Genomic DNA, 16,590 nt, shown 5'->3' with positions numbered 1-16,590 from the left:
TTTTTTTTTGTGTCATTATTCAATCACTTGGGACAAAAAAAAATATTCAATGGGCTCAACATGCCCCTCAGCAATTTCCTTGGGGTGTCTACTTTCCAAAATGGGGTCATTTGGGGGGGGGGGGTTTGTGTTATTTTGGCATTTTATGGCCTTCGAAACTGTGATAGGTAGTGAGGAGTGAAATAAAAAATTTGCACCCTTAGAAATCCTGAAGGCAGTGATTGGATTTAGGGGTGACGTACGCGGCTAGACTCCCAAAAAGTCCCACATATGTGGTATCTCCGTACTCAGGAGAAGCAACAGAATATATTTTGGGGTGCAATTCCACATATAACTATGGCATGTGTGAGCAATATATCATTTAGTGACAACTTTTTGTAAACTTTTTTTTTTGTGTCATTATTCAATCAATTGGGACAAAAAATAAAAATATTCAGTGGGCTCAACATGCCCCTCAGCAATTTCCTTGGGGTGTCTACTTTCCAAAATGGGGTCATTTGGGGGGGGGGGGGGTTTGTACTGCCCTGCCATTTTAGCACCTCAAGAATTGAGATAGGCAGTCATAAATGAAAAGCTGTGTAAATTCCAGAAAATGTACTCTAGTTTGTAGATGCTATAACTTTTGCGCAAACCAATAAATATACGCTTATTGACATTTTTTTACTAAAGACATGTGGCTGAATAAATTTTGCCCTAAATGTATGACTAAAATTAGTTTATTTGATTTTTCTTATAACAAAAAGTAGAAAATATATTTTTTTCTCCAAATTTTCGGTCTTTTTCCATTTATATCGCAAAAAATAAAAATCGCAGAGGCAATCAAGTACCATCAAAAGAAAGCTCTATTTGTGGGAAGAAAAGGACGCAAATTTCGTTTGGGTACAACATTGCATGACCACGCAATTACCAGTTAAAGAAGTGCAGTGCAAAATTGTAAAAAGACCTCTGGTCCTTAGGCTGAAAATTGGTCCGGGGCTAAAGTGGTTAATATGATAAAAGTGGATGCGGACGATTGTGCCCCTAGGGAGATGAGCTGCCACATGTTTGGGTTTGGGAAGCCTGTGGATGTGGTCCACTATAAGATCTTCTAAGTAGTGCATCCGGTAGAACTGCCTTTACAATCTGCAAAAAGTGTTGCTTCAGGTCTGGCGGTTTAACTGATTCAGGTATGCCCCGGATTTTTACATTATTCCTCCTAGACCTATCCTCCAAATTTGCCAATTTAAGCCGCATAAGCATTAATTCCTCTTCCCTGTCATTATGGGCATCCACTAGATCATTAAAAGTTGCTGCAAACTCCCCCATTTTGGTCTCCACATGGGTCACTCTGTTAGATATTGTAGATATCTCTGACTTAAAGTTTCTAGTGAGAGCCTGAATGTCAGCGTGTATTGTGGATCTCAGTGACACTAGCATGTCCTTTAATGTTGTATCCATAATGGGGGCATTAGCAGTAGGAAACTCTGACAGGGAATCCTGCAATTCTCTGGTGTCCTCCAGCGAGGAGTCTAAGCTTACCTCAGCCTCCTCTCTGTCAGTGCTGTCCAGTCTGGGCTTGCTTTTTGCTGGACTGGTCCCTCCTGATGGTGGAGGGGTACTGGTGGTCTTCCCCATATAGCGGTGTGGATGATCTGGAGGTTGCGAGACTTGTAGCTGTTTGCTGGACATGCTGCGTCCGCCATACTCTCCTCCGCCGCGTGTTCCGCCGCCATCTTGCTCAGCATACCACCACTGTGTGAGGAAATAGTCTGGTAGTTTGTTCGGTTTACCACCGCTTTTTCTCTTTCTTTGAGGCATCCTCAGGCTTGCCCGCACCTCCTGGGATCAGTTTCGCAGAGAAACGAGGCTTGTAGGATGTATTTTCTCCCCCTTTGGCCCTTAGCTGAGAGGAGCTCTTCACTGAGCGTTCATCCGCTCCGCCGGCTAGCCACGCCCCTTGGATTTTTTTTATAGCAGAAAGTAAAAAATAATGGTTGCTCTTTTTCAAAATTGTCATTTTTTTGTTTATAACACAAAAAATTAAAACCGCAGAGGTGATCAAATGGCACCAAAACAAAGCTTTATTTGTGGGAAAAAAAGAACATAAATTTTGTTTGAGTACAGTGTTACACGACCGTGCATTTGTCTGTTAAAACAATGCAGTGCCGTATCGCAAAAAATGGCCTGGTCAGGAAGGGGGTAAAGTAAAACCTTCCGGAGCTGAAGTGGTTAATTGGGCAACTATGAGGAAAAATTAGGTTTGAAGTTGAAAAATGTAAAGTTGTGCACTTGGGGGCTAAGAATAAGAAATCATCATATATACCAAGGGGGATACAACTGTGGAAATCAATGGTGGAGAAGGATCTGGGTGTTTTGGTAGATCATAAGCTTAATAATAGCATGCAATGCCAAGCTGCAGTTTCCAAAATGAGCAAAGTCTTTTCTTGTATTAAGAGAGGTATAGACTCCAGAGAGAAAGATATCATTTTGCCCCCGTACAAATCATTAGTAAAACCTCATCTGGAATATGCAATTCAATTTTGGGCATCACTTCACAAAAAGGATATTGGAGAACTGGAGAAAGTGCAAAGAAGGGAACCAAACTGATAAGAGTAATGGAAGAGCTCAGCTATGAGGATAGATTAGAGGAACTGCATCTCTCTTGAGAAGAGCCGTGTAAGGGGTGATATAATCAACATGTATAAATACAAAAGTGGTCCACATAGTGAACTTGGTGTTGAGTTATTCACAGAGGATGAGGGGGACACTCTATACTTCTGGAGGAAAAGAGATTTAATCTTCAAATACGGAAAGCTTTCTTCACAGTAAGAGCTGGTTCTGGCTAACTCAGTACCTTGCTTTAAAAAAAGCATAAACAAAAAGGGAAAAATGGGTCATATAAATGCAAGTCCACAAAAAAAGTATTAATTAGCTATACCCTTATATTACTCGCCAATATATGGTGGCTGTTACCACAGCCAAACCAAACAGAGCATACAGAGTGAGATTCGGCTAAGGCTACCAGGGTCAAAAAGGAGCTACTTTGGCAACAGAGGGTCTTAGTCAGGGTTAATTCCAAAATACAAAATTTATTGATTTCACAATGTACGCAAAATATAATAATTGACCATGCGATTATAAATATTGTGACAACTTCACTCACAATACTGCAAGAGTTAGAAAAAAAAACACTAGGAGGTAGTGCTATGAACACAGACAAGAAACAGAAAACACATAGCAATACAAACACAAATTTAAAAACAAGGTCCAGACACCAACTACCATTCACAAAAGAACTGTTCCAATAATAATGGCATTAATTGAAAAATATATAAGAATAGTCATTTAATAATATTAATTTCAACAGCTTGTTTGTGAATGGCCCCTGAGGGATCTAGGTCTAATCAATTGCCTAACAGGACCAGATCATCGCTCATCTCACTATATAGCAACTACTTCTAATTAGGTTATTCAAAATCAACTTAGAACGCTTTCCGTTCTAGGGAGATTATGAAGTGACCTAGATCCCTTGAGGGCCATTCACAAAGAAGCTGTCAAAATGAATATTATTAAATGACCATTCTTATATATTTTTTAATTCATGCATTTATTATTGCGTGACAGCTCTTTTGTGAATGGTAGTTGGTGTCCAGACTTTGTTTTTGAATTTGTGTTGGTATTGTTATGTGTGTTTTCTGTTTATTGTCTGTCTTCATAGCACTACCTCCTAGTGTTTTTTTTTAAACTCTTTCAGTATTGTGAGTGAAGTTGTCACAATATTTATAATTTCATTCTGAATTATTATATTTTGTGTAAATTGTGAAATCAATACATTTTGTGCTTTTTGGAATTGACCCTGACTAACACCCTCTGTTGCCAAAGAAGTCACTTTTTGACCCTGCAGCCTTACGTGGGTCTCACTTTGTATGCTTTGCTTCGAAAAAGGCCTGGATTCTTTCCTAAATGTACATAATTTAATTGGATACTAACATTTTTACGTAAAATTGATCCAGGGAATATCTGATTGTGTCTCGGGGAATCAGAAAGGAATTTTTCCCCTGCTGGAGCAAATTGGATCATGCTTTGATGGGGTTTTTTGCCTGGTTCTGGATCAACTGTGGGTGAAGAATTGTGTATATGGGATTATATGTTTTTATATCCCTTGGTTGAACTAGATGAACTTGTGTGTTTTTTTTTTGTTTTTTGTTTTTTTCAACCTGGCTGACCATGTAAGGCCGCGTACACACGGGCGGACTGTTCGCCCAACCTTGTCCGCTGAACAGTGTTTGGGCGGACAGTCCGCTCGTGTGTGGGCTTTCAGCGGACAGTTTCAGCGGACAGTTGGACGGACAAAGTCTTTCGGAAATTCCGAAAAACTGTCCGCTGAAACTGTGTTTGAGCGAACAGTCCGCACGTGTGTGGGCCTGTCCGCTGTACTTTCGAAATGAGCGGACTGTTCCCGCTCGGAAAGTCCGCCCATTTCGAGTGCGTGTACAGGTAGGCGGGGCCCGCGAAGGAGACGTCGCGGGCTCCGCCGCCTGGAATGGGCTTAAAGGGGAACCCCAACGCCGAAAAAAATCGGCGTGGGGGTTCCCCCAAAGTCCACACCAGACCCTTGTCCGAGCACGCTACCCGGCCGGCCAGGAAAGGGGGGCGAGCGAGCGCGCCCCCCCTCCTGAGCCGTACCAGGCCGCGTGCCCTCAACATGGGGGGGTGCCTTGGGGAAGGGGGGGCCGCGCGGCCCCCCCACCCCAAAGCACCTTGTCCCCATGTTGATGAGGACAAGGGCCTCTTCCCGACAACCCTGGCCGTTGGTTGTCGGGGTCTGCGGGCGGGGGGCTTATCGGAATCCGGGAGCCCCCTTTAAGAAGGGGGCCCCCGGATACCGGCCCCCCACCCTATGTGAATGAGTATGGGGTACAATGTACCCCTACCCATTCACCTGTGAAATAAAGTACAAAAAAAAACACAACACAGGGAAAAAATATTTTATTGCACAGCTCCGGGGGTCTTCCGTCTTCGGGGGTCTTCTCGCCGGACTCCTCCGCTATCTGTGTGTAGCTCTTTACTAGCACCTTGTCCCCATGTTGATGAGGACAAGGGCCTCTTCCCGACAACCCTGGCCGTTGGTTGTCGGGGTCTGCGGGCGGGGGGCTTATCGGAATCCGGGAGCCCCCTTTAAGAAGGGGGCCCCCGGATACCGGCCCCCCACCCTATGTGAATGAGTATGGGGTACAATGTACCCCTACCCATTCACCTGTGAAATAAAGTACAAAAAAAAACACAACACAGGGAAAAAATATTTTATTGCACAGCTCCGGGGGTCTTCCGTCTTCGGGGGTCTTCTCGCCGGACTCCTCCGCTATCTTTGTGTAGCTCTTTTACTAGCGGAGGAGTCCGGCTTTCTTCCTCCCCGCCGGTATATGTCACATGGGTTGGTCACATGGTGACCCCGCCCCCTTACGATGTCATAGTCCCCATGTGACATCAACCCATGTGACCAACCCATGTGACATATACCATGTGACCCCGCCCCATTGTCACTATATAAGTGACCGCACAGCACGGCTCTGGCATTCCGGCCGGAGAGCTCGTCGAGTCAACATCTCCAGGAGAAGAAGAAGAAGAACAAGAAGAAGAACAAGAACGGAAGGCGGCGGCGACGACAGCGGCGACAGAAGACCGGGCCACCGCCTGTAAAAGAGCTACAAGAAGGCGCGGTGGCCCGGCAGAAGAACCGAAGGCGGCGACAGAAGAACGGAAGGCAGCGGCGACAGAAGACCGGGCCACCGCCTGTAAAAGAGCTAGAAGAAGGCGCGGTGGCCCGGCAGAAGAACCGAAGAGGGGGACAAGACCCCCGAAGTCGGGAGAAGAGGCCGGCGGCGGGGAGGAAGAAAGCCGGACTCCTCCGCTAGTAAAAGAGCTACACACAGATAGCGGAGGAGTCCGGCGAGAAGACCCCCGAAGACGGAAGACCCCCGGAGCTGTGCAATAAAATATTTTTTCCCTGTGTTGTGTTTTTTTTTGTACTTTATTTCACAGGTGAATGGGTAGGGGTACATTGTACCCCATACTCATTCACATAGGGTGGGGGGCCGGTATCCGGGGGCCCCCTTCTTAAAGGGGGCTCCCGGATTCCGATAAGCCCCCCGCCCGCAGACCCCGACAACCAACGGCCAGGGTTGTCGGGAAGAGGCCCTTGTCCTCATCAACATGGGGACAAGGTGCTTTGGGGTGGGGGGGCCGCGCGGCCCCCCCTTCCCCAAGGCACCCCCCCATGTTGAGGGCACGCGGCCTGGTACGGCTCAGGAGGGGGGGCGCGCTCGCTCGCCCCCCTTTCCTGGCCGGCCGGGTAGCGTGCTCGGACAAGGGTCTGGTGTGGACTTTGGGGGAACCCCCACGCCGATTTTTTTCGGCGTTGGGGTTCCCCTTTAAGCCCATTCCAGGCGGCGGAGCCCGCGACGTCTCCTTCGCGGGCCCCGCCTACCTGTACACGCGCTCGAAATGGGCGGATTTGCCTCCTCCTTACGTGGGCGAGTCCGTTCATTTCAAAAGTTGAGCGGACTGTTTGGCAAACAGTTCGCTGAAACAGTCCGCTCGTGTGTGGGCAAGTCCGCTCATGCAAATTTTGAGCGGACTGTTTGCCGAAACTGTTTGCCGAACAAGGTTGGGCAAACAGTCCGCGCGTGTGTACGCGGCCTAACAGTTCTGTCTGAAAATCAGAAATCTGTGTTTTAGGTCTTTTATTTTGTATTTTTTTTCTTGAAATAATAATTTTGATCTCTGGATCTGATTATATGTACTAGATGCAACCTTTAATATATACTGTATATATTAACACACATACAGTACATACATGGAGAGAATGTAACTGCAGCTTTGTGTTTTGCTAGGGCATTTAACTATTTTACATTTAAATACTGAATATTTGAATTTTCAAGAAGCAATCCAAGAAGCAGTACATTTTATTACACTAAAGGCTATGAAACAGATTTCAGTGGATACTGCTGTTCATATTCTACGCATCAAAAAACTAGTTTTTGCTTCAGTAATCAGCAATCAGCAGTAACTACTTTGATATATCATATGAAATCCTTAGAGCAGAGGCTATTAATCATACAGTTCATTAGACGACTGCATCTAATTATAAAATGTATTCAGTTAAAAAATACTAAAAACAGATTTTAACATCCTTGTGGTAAAAAAAAAAAAAAAAATGAAAAAAATTATATTTACTCCACACTGTTGCACTCACCAGATTAAAACTACATGTATGCAATCAACTTGAAAACAATAATTTCCTTGCATACATATAGTGGAGTTGACTAAAAAACTGGAGAAAAGAGGCAAAGGAGAGATGAAATTTGATTTGTTGTTCTTGGTAACAGATTCAATTTTGTGCTCTCTCTTTTTTTCGTTTAATACATTTTTTACCTTATCTTTGCATGCATGAGCCTAGGCACACACTTATTAAAATGCTTTGCAAACACTGGAATTTTACCACTGGATGAATTAATAAAATTGTGTTTCAGAAAGAAAACCTCAAGTTTAAGCACACATTACAATCTTTACATAATAAAGTACACATTTACTAAAGATTGATGATATTGCAGATTTAACACTATGGAAAAAAATATGGTTGTAAAAAATATCAGGCATTTTATATATTATATATTATATTAATAGCTGTATTAACACAATTATCCTATTTGTCATAACAGAACTAATAACATACAGTATCTCACAAAAGTGAGTACACTCCTCACATTTTTGTAAATATTCTATTATATATTTTCATGTGACAACACTGAAGAAATTATACTTTGCTACAATGGAAAGTAGTAAGTGTACAGCTTGTATAACAGTGTAAATTTGCTGTCCCCTCAAAATTACTCAACACACAGTGATTGTTTCTAGCCTGATACATTTTGTTGCTAGAAGCTGGTTTGCTTTATTCAGCTGCTCTAGGTTGCAAATGGTGTCTAGCAATTCATTCAGCTGCTCTAGGTTGCAAATGGTGTCTAGCAATTCATTCAGCTGCTGAGTCCTTTGGCGTTTAGATTGTGAACTCATTTTGATTAGAATGCCTCGGATGTAGGCCTTGTGAGTGCCCACAGGATAGAAGGCTCAGAAACCGAATCTCCATTGATCTCGAAGAAGTCTTTCTGATGTTTACCGTTGTTGGTGGAGTTGGTTGGGATAGCCATCAGCTGGGGGTCGTTGCGCCAGTTGGACATAAGAGGCTTATCCCTTGGGTCACCCATTAGGATTGATATGAGGGCGTGGTCAGATCATGTAATAGTGTGTATTTCCAAACTAAGAACCTCTATTAGGGTTTGTTTGTCCCTTAGGAACAAATCTATTCTAGAATATGTGCAATGGGGTTTGGAGAAAAAAAGGTGAAGTCTCTTTCTCCAATAGAACCGTAGCTCACAACAGAAAACATAGGGACACTGTTTCTTTTAAACTCCAAAATTGCTCCTTAACCACTTAAGCCCAGACCAATTTGCAGCCAAAGGACCAGGCCCCTTTTTGCAATTTGGCACTGCGTCACTTTAACTGACAATTGCGCGGTCGTGCGACGTGGTTCCCAAACAAAACTGGCATACTTTTTTCCCACAAATAGAGCTTTCTTTTGGTGGTATTTGATCACCTCCTAAATATCCCAAAAAATATATAAAAATAAATACATTTTTCCTCAGTTTAGGCGGACACATATTCTTCTACATATTTTTGGTAAAAAAAAATCACAATTAAAGATTAATAATTGGTTTGCACAAAAGTTATAGCGTTTACAAAATAGGGGATAGTTTTATAGCATTTTTATTAATATTTTTTTTACTAGAAATGGCAGCGATCAGCGATTTTTATTGTGACTGCGACATTATGTCGGACACATCGGACATTTTTGACACATTTTTGGGACCATTGTCATTTATACAGAGATCATTGCTATTAAAATGCATTGATTCCTGTGTAAATGACACTGGCAGTGAAGGAGTTAACCTCTAGGGGGCAGTGTAGTGTTATGTATGACTTTATTAGTTTTTTTTATCTTAGGGGGCGTGGCCTGGCATGTGATGTCACTGATCGTCCTTCCCTATAAAAGGGAAGAGACGATCGGTGACAGCCACACAGGGAAGCATGGGGAGAGGTTTGTTTACACAGACCTCTCCTCATTCTTCCGCTCTGTGACCCAATCGTGTGACAACAGCGGCGATTGGGTCCGCTGGTCCCGCGGCCACAGTCACGGAGCACAGGACAGGGTCGGGAGCGCGCTGGGCACATAAAGAATCACGTACCGGTACGTGATTGCGCCCAGCTGTGCCATTCTGCCGACATATATATCGGCGTGAGGCGGTCCTTAAGTGGTTAAGATCCACCACTGAGGCTGTACATGTATGCACTGCTTGCAGGATCTCACTCAGGGTGGGTTGTGCAGGTTCATCAGTGGGCATATTAAAGATGTCTGGAGTTGGTATGGGGAAGTCTCTAAGTGGATAGTATCATCCAATACTTCAGGCCCCTCTTGGTCAGCAAAGTCAGGATTAGACAGGGAGGCTTGTGCATCAGTGAGTGGGGAGCTGCAGGCCCCTGTCAGCTTCTGTGTGCAGTATAACAAGTCCCTGGGCTGCTCTTTTCCATAAGATTTATTTGACTTAAGGTACTCACCCCCAGTGTCTTTCAGCTTGTTGGCGCCTCATGGAGGGATGTGGCTGTGGATGACTAGTGCCATCTTGGGCCTCCATGGCTGCAATGATTGTAGCTTCTTTCTCACCCTTGTAAGTCCTCATCGGCTCTTAGAGCAGAGGAAGCGAGTCCGGATGATGCTTGGAGACAGTGGCGAATGGAGGGGGTCAGTATGTAGCAGGATATGCGCTGAGGGAAGGATCAAATGAGGATGAACCTTGGGAGCTCTGTGATAAGCATCCTCTCACATTCTGCTGTATGCCACACCCCCCTTGGGGGCTTTTTCAGTGAATAAATTACACTCTTATGTTGATGTCTTGATTTTAAAAAGGCTGGTGGGGTTCATGCTTAAATGGGACCTAGTACAAGTGATTCAATACTGCCCACATAGGCACAACAATATTTAGTTTAGTTTTTTTTTTATAAAATTACCTTCTATTGATTTCTTGATTTTAAAAAGGATGATGGGGATCCTACTTTAAATATAGATTAGTAAAATGATTCAATACTGGCCACGTAGGCACTGAAATATTTTTCTGCCAAGAAATTTACTTTAATGTTGATTTCTTGCTTTTCAAATGACATATGGGGTCCTATTTAAAATGGGGCCTAGTTTAGGTGATTCAATACTGTGAATTTACTGGGCACAAAGCAAAGGTTATGCACATGAAGTTAGTAGGGGTCAGCAGATTCTACATTTGCAAATGAAACAAATGTGCCTAAAGCATATGATTTACACTTCAGAGTGACACCCATTGACTATTGGGTGTCCACTCTTATGACATGTACACACGACCAGACTTTCCAGCAGACTAGGTCTTTCAGCGGACTTTCAACAAACTTTCCGAACCAACGGACTTTGCCAGACACAATCACACCAAAGTCTGATGGATTTGACCGTGATGACATACGACCGGACTAGAATAAGGAAGTTCATAGCCAGTAGCCAATAGCTGCCCTAGCATCAGTTTTTGTCTGTCGGACTAGCATACAGACGAGCGTATTTTTCGACCGGTCTCAATTCAGTCGGAAAGATTTGAAACATGTTCTAAATATAAAGTCTGTCTGATTTTTGAACAGCAAAGGTCGGATGAAGCCCACACAGGGTCGAGCTGGCTGATGCCTTGGAGACATTCCTGACCAATTTTCACCTATGTGGGTTGGGGGCTTGCTCGGTGCCCACTTAGGGCTATTGGGTGCACCCTCATCCTTTAGGGCCTTCAGAATGATTCTAGCCATGCTCGCTATGGTTTATTTGTGTTGCTTGTTATGGTTTACTACAGCAGTTAATTCATAGGAAATTGGTACCAGCAATTGAGCTTGCTCAATTTCCAGGCTGATTGCCTCCCGAGGACCTTCCCTGAGTTCCCAGGGGGACCTGGAGGGGACTTAACCAATTCTTTGCCTAGCCTAGAAAATACTGTTTCTTCTTTCATAGTTTTTAATTGATATTTTACATTACATTAAGTGCTCATTTCTTATGCACTTCTGTTTTATGGATTACTGATTAAATAGGCCGAAGGGGTCCGGTGGACCACTGCGCCCAGACAGTATCGGCACTTGTCTAGGACTATGGTCTTGTCCAACCACCGACCTATTGGTGGGCCCTCGGACCCACGACTAGTTGCACTAACATTTTTTTTGCATATAACTTACCGAGATTTTCTCGGCTTTACTGTGCTCACCTTTCTTTCTTTCTTCTGCTACTTACCTCTTCCTTCCCCACAACCTCCCTTCTCTTCATTCTCCCCAGAGTCTTTGAGGGTTGGGTCCAGAGCCACAGATATGCCTTTAATTATTTTTCCACCATGACACTACATTGGTTGTCTTTAAATGTTCTCATTTTTCCTCTACCTCTAGTCCCAAATGCTTTGACACCCAATATCCCCAGGTATTTTTAGCTAATGGCCCGACCAAACAGAGGGGAGTTTTGATAGCGTAAATTTGTGCTTTTTAATTGTGTTAAACAGATAGTGGATCCCTTTTTGGCAGACACCTTTTTCTTGAACTATTCAGGATGCAGAAGTAACCATAATAACCTATTATGCTCCTAATTCTAACCCAGGACCCTCCCTGTCACATGTCTGCTCCCTTTTGACGTCCCACCAAAAGGGAACCCTGCTTTTAACAGGGGACTCAAATGTTGCCCTAAATCCAGTATTGGACAAATACCCTTCAGAGCGAGTGGCTACTTCATCTGCAGCAAAAACTTTTTCTCACACCCTACGCTCTCATGATCTGGTAGACCTCTGGAGGGAATTTTGAGTAAAAACTATGCGTACTATTCCTATCCACACCACTCCCATTCTAGAATAGACCATATGGTTATGCTTAGTAAACATCTCCCTTTAATAGAGTCAGTGTCCATCCTTGCGGCCCCCTGGACAGACCATGACCCCCTTCTAGTGGTCTGCCGTTCCTTAGTGCATAATCCTCAACATTCATTGTGGATTATGAATGACTTGCTTCTATCTCTACCACCAGATGTTCGGGAAGATCTTTTAAAAGCTTCCATAGAGTATTTTAGCCCTAATTCTACCTCTGTCTCGTCCACGTTGACTCTCTGTGAGGCCTACAAGGCCATGCTCAGGGGGCATATTATACAAATAGCATTGAAACGAAAAAAGGAAAGACAAAAGTTGCAGATGACATTGGAATCCTGGCTGGAGTCCATCTTTGCAGCTTTTAAACAACTCCCCACACTTGCTAATTGTAAGCTTTTGGGCCAGGCTCACACAGAATTAGACCATTGTCTCACTGATCAGGCAGAACGCGTATTGTGTTGGTCTCGACAGCACTGGTATATTAAAGCAAACAAACCAAATGTGATGCTGGCCAAGAGATTACGTACTTTTAATTCCAAACCCTCCCCTATCACCCTACGCACTCGACAAAATATACTTACTAGCAACCTGATCCGTATACTGGACGAATTTCGTCATAGACTTACCAAAAAGACCAGGTAGGTTTTATTCCACTGAGACAGGCAGGGGATGCCATTAGGAGAATCATTCAATTACACTTAGCTCACAATCGCACCTTGGAAACTATGCTTTTATCACTGGACGTGAACAAGGCCTTTGACACTTTGTCTTGGCCTTATCTCATGACAGTACTCCGCCACTATGATTTTGGTGTTTTATTTTTACATTGGTTAGCGGCCCTGTATGATGCCCTTCAGGCTAAAATTAAATATTACGGGTTTGAATCCTCTATTTTTCCTATCCGGATGGGTACTCGACAGGGTGGTCCACTTTCACCTCTCTTGTAAGTTCTGGCCTTGGAACCGCTAGCAGAGGTGATCCTTTCACACCCAGATATAAAAGGCATCACAATTGCGGGCTCTGATCATAAGATTTTCTTATTTGCAGATAACATCTTATTGACACTGACATCACCCAGAATTTCTTTGCCTAACCTGTTCTCCCTCTTGGAGACCTTTGTGTCTCTTTCAGGCCTACGGGTTAATTCTACAAAGTCAAAAGCGATGTCTGTGAATTTTTCCCCCCTACAATTGACCTCCTTGAAAACGAATTTCCCATTTCAATGGCTGCCCTATTTAGGTATACGCCTTACTTCCAAATATGATGGTCTATACCAGGCCAATTTTCCTCCTCTCTTTCGGAAACTCACTGTTACATTATCCTCTTGGTCCCACCTCCCATTATCCTGGTTCTAGAATCTCTGCAGTCCGCATGACCTACCTCCCAAAATTGTTGTATTTTTTTTGAGTGCTACCTGTCCAGATTGCCTCCCATATTTTGCGAATTCACCAATGAAAGCTTTTAAAATGTATCTGGGGTTCCACCCAGCCCCAGATCAACAAGCGAATACTGTACGCTCGATGGATCAACGGGGGATTCTCGGTCCTTAATCTTCAGGCCTATAGCTCCCTTATTCCACCTTCACGATGCATATCAAATGCCTCTGTGGGCCATTATTGATCTAATTGACTCTCACCCTATCCCTATTTCTTCAGTACCCTGGCTACCCCCCCAAGGGATTTGGCCCATGTATGGCTCACTCCCTCCATATATGGGACTCCGTTAAATATTCAGCAGGACTACTATCCCCCCATCTACCATTGCTGCACCTCACTCACTGCCCTTTATTTCCCCCAGCTGCGAGAACCCTAAACAATTCTCTTGATGGGCAGATAATGGATTCACAGATGTCCATTCTCTGTTCACCCCCATGAGAATACTTACGTTTGAGGCCCTTAGATCTTCTCATGATATTAGAGAGCATTATAGTTACCTTCAAATCAGACATTTCCTCCAATGACTCATAAGGGCCCAACCTACCCCATATACTTTGACCCCCTTTAAAAGTATCTGCAGGGCCCGACCCCACTCTGCAGGATTAATATCCTTAATCTATTCCTCTATCATCTCCTCTAGGAAGCCCCCAGTGAAAGCATATCATCTTCAATGGGAGAAAGACCTGGGTAAAAAATTTGATCCGAAGGACTGGCAGATCATGACAGTATCCCTTATAAAGAGCTCCAGATGGTATTATAAACCAACCAGGATAGCCTGTTTTATTCCTTCCTACTCCTCTAATTGTTACTGGGGTTGCCCACTGGAAGGCATAATGGCCCACATTTTGTGGACTATGGGTCATGGTCTATTCCCTTCTACGTAACATAGTCTATTCCAGCCTTAAAAAGGACCCTTATGAAGCCCTCTTATGTAAACCCATCCTTGAACTTCTCTGCCCGGAACGCCAATTAGCTCAGCACCTTTTCAATGCACTAAGTTAACCATTGTGAGGGCATGGAAAACCCCTGTACTAAGTAAGAGGCAGTTAAAAACCACATGGATGATATAATGATTAAAGAGAAGCTGACATCCCTCACCTCTGACACCCAAGACAAATTCCTCAGGGTTTGGCAACCATGGATAGAAAACAATCAACCCTCCAGGTTCAATACTCAACTTCTCTCAATCTAGTGGTGTCTGAATGCGGCCCCCACCTGATAGACTCCCCCCCTTCTCTCCTCCCTTCTTTTTCCTGTAGGTCCTCCCCCTATGCCCTGTAGTCTACCCATTCTCTTCCTTTTACTGTGTACCTTTCTCTGGAGTCGATTTAATGACGATGGTTACAGTGAAGCAGGACACTTTAAATAAAGAGGTCACACAAAGTAAATCAAAAATGATCTTTCTCTGTTCCACATGATAGTTTTGCCTTCCATATAGCATGCTCCGGGACATTGATGGACTTTTATTATGATGTACTGTACCACTAATATTAAGCCTTTATTTTTTATTCCTCTGGCCCTTTTTTTTTCTTTTTTTTTTTGTTTGCTGTTTGTTTTCTCTTTTTTATCTTTTATTACCTTATTGTATCAATAAATATTGTTTCATGTATGTAGTGTCCCGTCATCGGTATTTTCCTCTTCACTATATGTCTGATGTATCCATCGCATTATTGCACTAATCTGTTGGGACTCCTTTTCAATAAAATATTTGTAAAAGAAAAAAAATGCCTGATGTCTGTCTTGTTCAAAAAACAGCCCAGTTAAAGTAGTTAGAAACTGTGCACATATGCATTGCAATATTTTGGGGGCTTATTTCAGTGAAAACAATACAATCTAATGTTTATTTTTTTTTTATTCAAAAATTGTTAGCGTGGATGCTTTTATTAAAGCAGCCTAGTCAAAGTGTGCACATATTCACCATAGTATTTAGGGGATTTTTAAAGTAAAATAAGTACACTCTTATTTTGTCTTCCCTGATATGAAACTTTCAAAACATGGCCTTTTAAAGCTGCTTCTTTTTATAGATTAAATCAAGTCTATACAATATCTCTGCCTGTTTTTCATTCCCTATTTAAGCTGTAAAACTGTCTAGGTTTTTTTATGTGAAATAATACACTCACGTTTTGATTTCCTTGATGTTATAGTCTTCTAAAGCCCCTTATGCCACTGATACTTACCTTTTAGCAATCCAACAGCTAGCTAGCATGGAGCTAGCATTTTAAACACTTCAACCCGGGAAAAATGTACCCCTTCCTGACCAGATTACTTTTTGCGATACGGCACTGCGTCACTTTAACTAACAATTGCGCGGTCATGCAATGATGCACCTAAACAAAATTGATGTCCTTTTTTTCCTCACAAATAGAGCTTTCTTTTGGTGGCATTTGATCAGTTTTTATTTGTTGCGCTATAAACAAAAAAAGTGACAATTTTGAAAAAAAAGCAATATTTTTTACTTTTTGCTATAATAAATATCCCTCAAAAATATATAAAAAACAAATTTCTTTCTCAGTTTAGGCCGATATGTATTCTTCTACATATTTTTGGTGGAAAAAAAATTGCAATACTTGTATATTGCTTGGTTTGCGCAAAAGTTATAGTGTCTACAACATAGGGGATCGATTTATGGCATTTTTATTAATAATTTTTTTATTAGTAATGGCGGCGATCTGTAATTTTTATCATGACTGCGACATTGCAGCGGACACATCAAACACTTTTGACACTATTTTGGGACCAGTGACATTTATACAGCAATCAGTGCAATAAAAATTAGTGTGTAAATTACACTGGCAGAGAAGGGGTTAAACACTAGGGGGCAATCAAGGGTTTAAGTGTGTCCTAGGGAGTGATTCTAACTGTGGGGGGATGGGCTCACTACAACATGACAGAGATCAATGCTCCTGATGACCGGGAATAGGGATGAGCTTTATGGTCGAGTCAAACATGAGTTTGACTCGAACATTGGCTCTTCGCCAGTTCGCCGAATAGTGAACAATTTTGGGTGGCCGCGGCAAATTCGAAAGCCTATGGGAGAAATCAAAAGTGCTAATTTTAAAGGCTTATATGCATGGTATTGCCATAAAAAGTTTTTGGGGACCTGGGTCCTTCCCCATGTGTCAATGCAAAAAAAAGTTTTAAAAATGGCAGTTTTTCCCGGA

This window comes from Lithobates pipiens, unplaced genomic scaffold (assembly GCF_037356315.1).
Source record: "Lithobates pipiens isolate NorthernLeopardFrog02 unplaced genomic scaffold, aLitPip1_a1.2 Scaffold_16, whole genome shotgun sequence".
In the NCBI taxonomy this organism is placed as follows: domain Eukaryota; kingdom Metazoa; phylum Chordata; class Amphibia; order Anura; family Ranidae; genus Lithobates; species Lithobates pipiens.
This window is presented reverse-complemented; position numbering follows the sequence as displayed.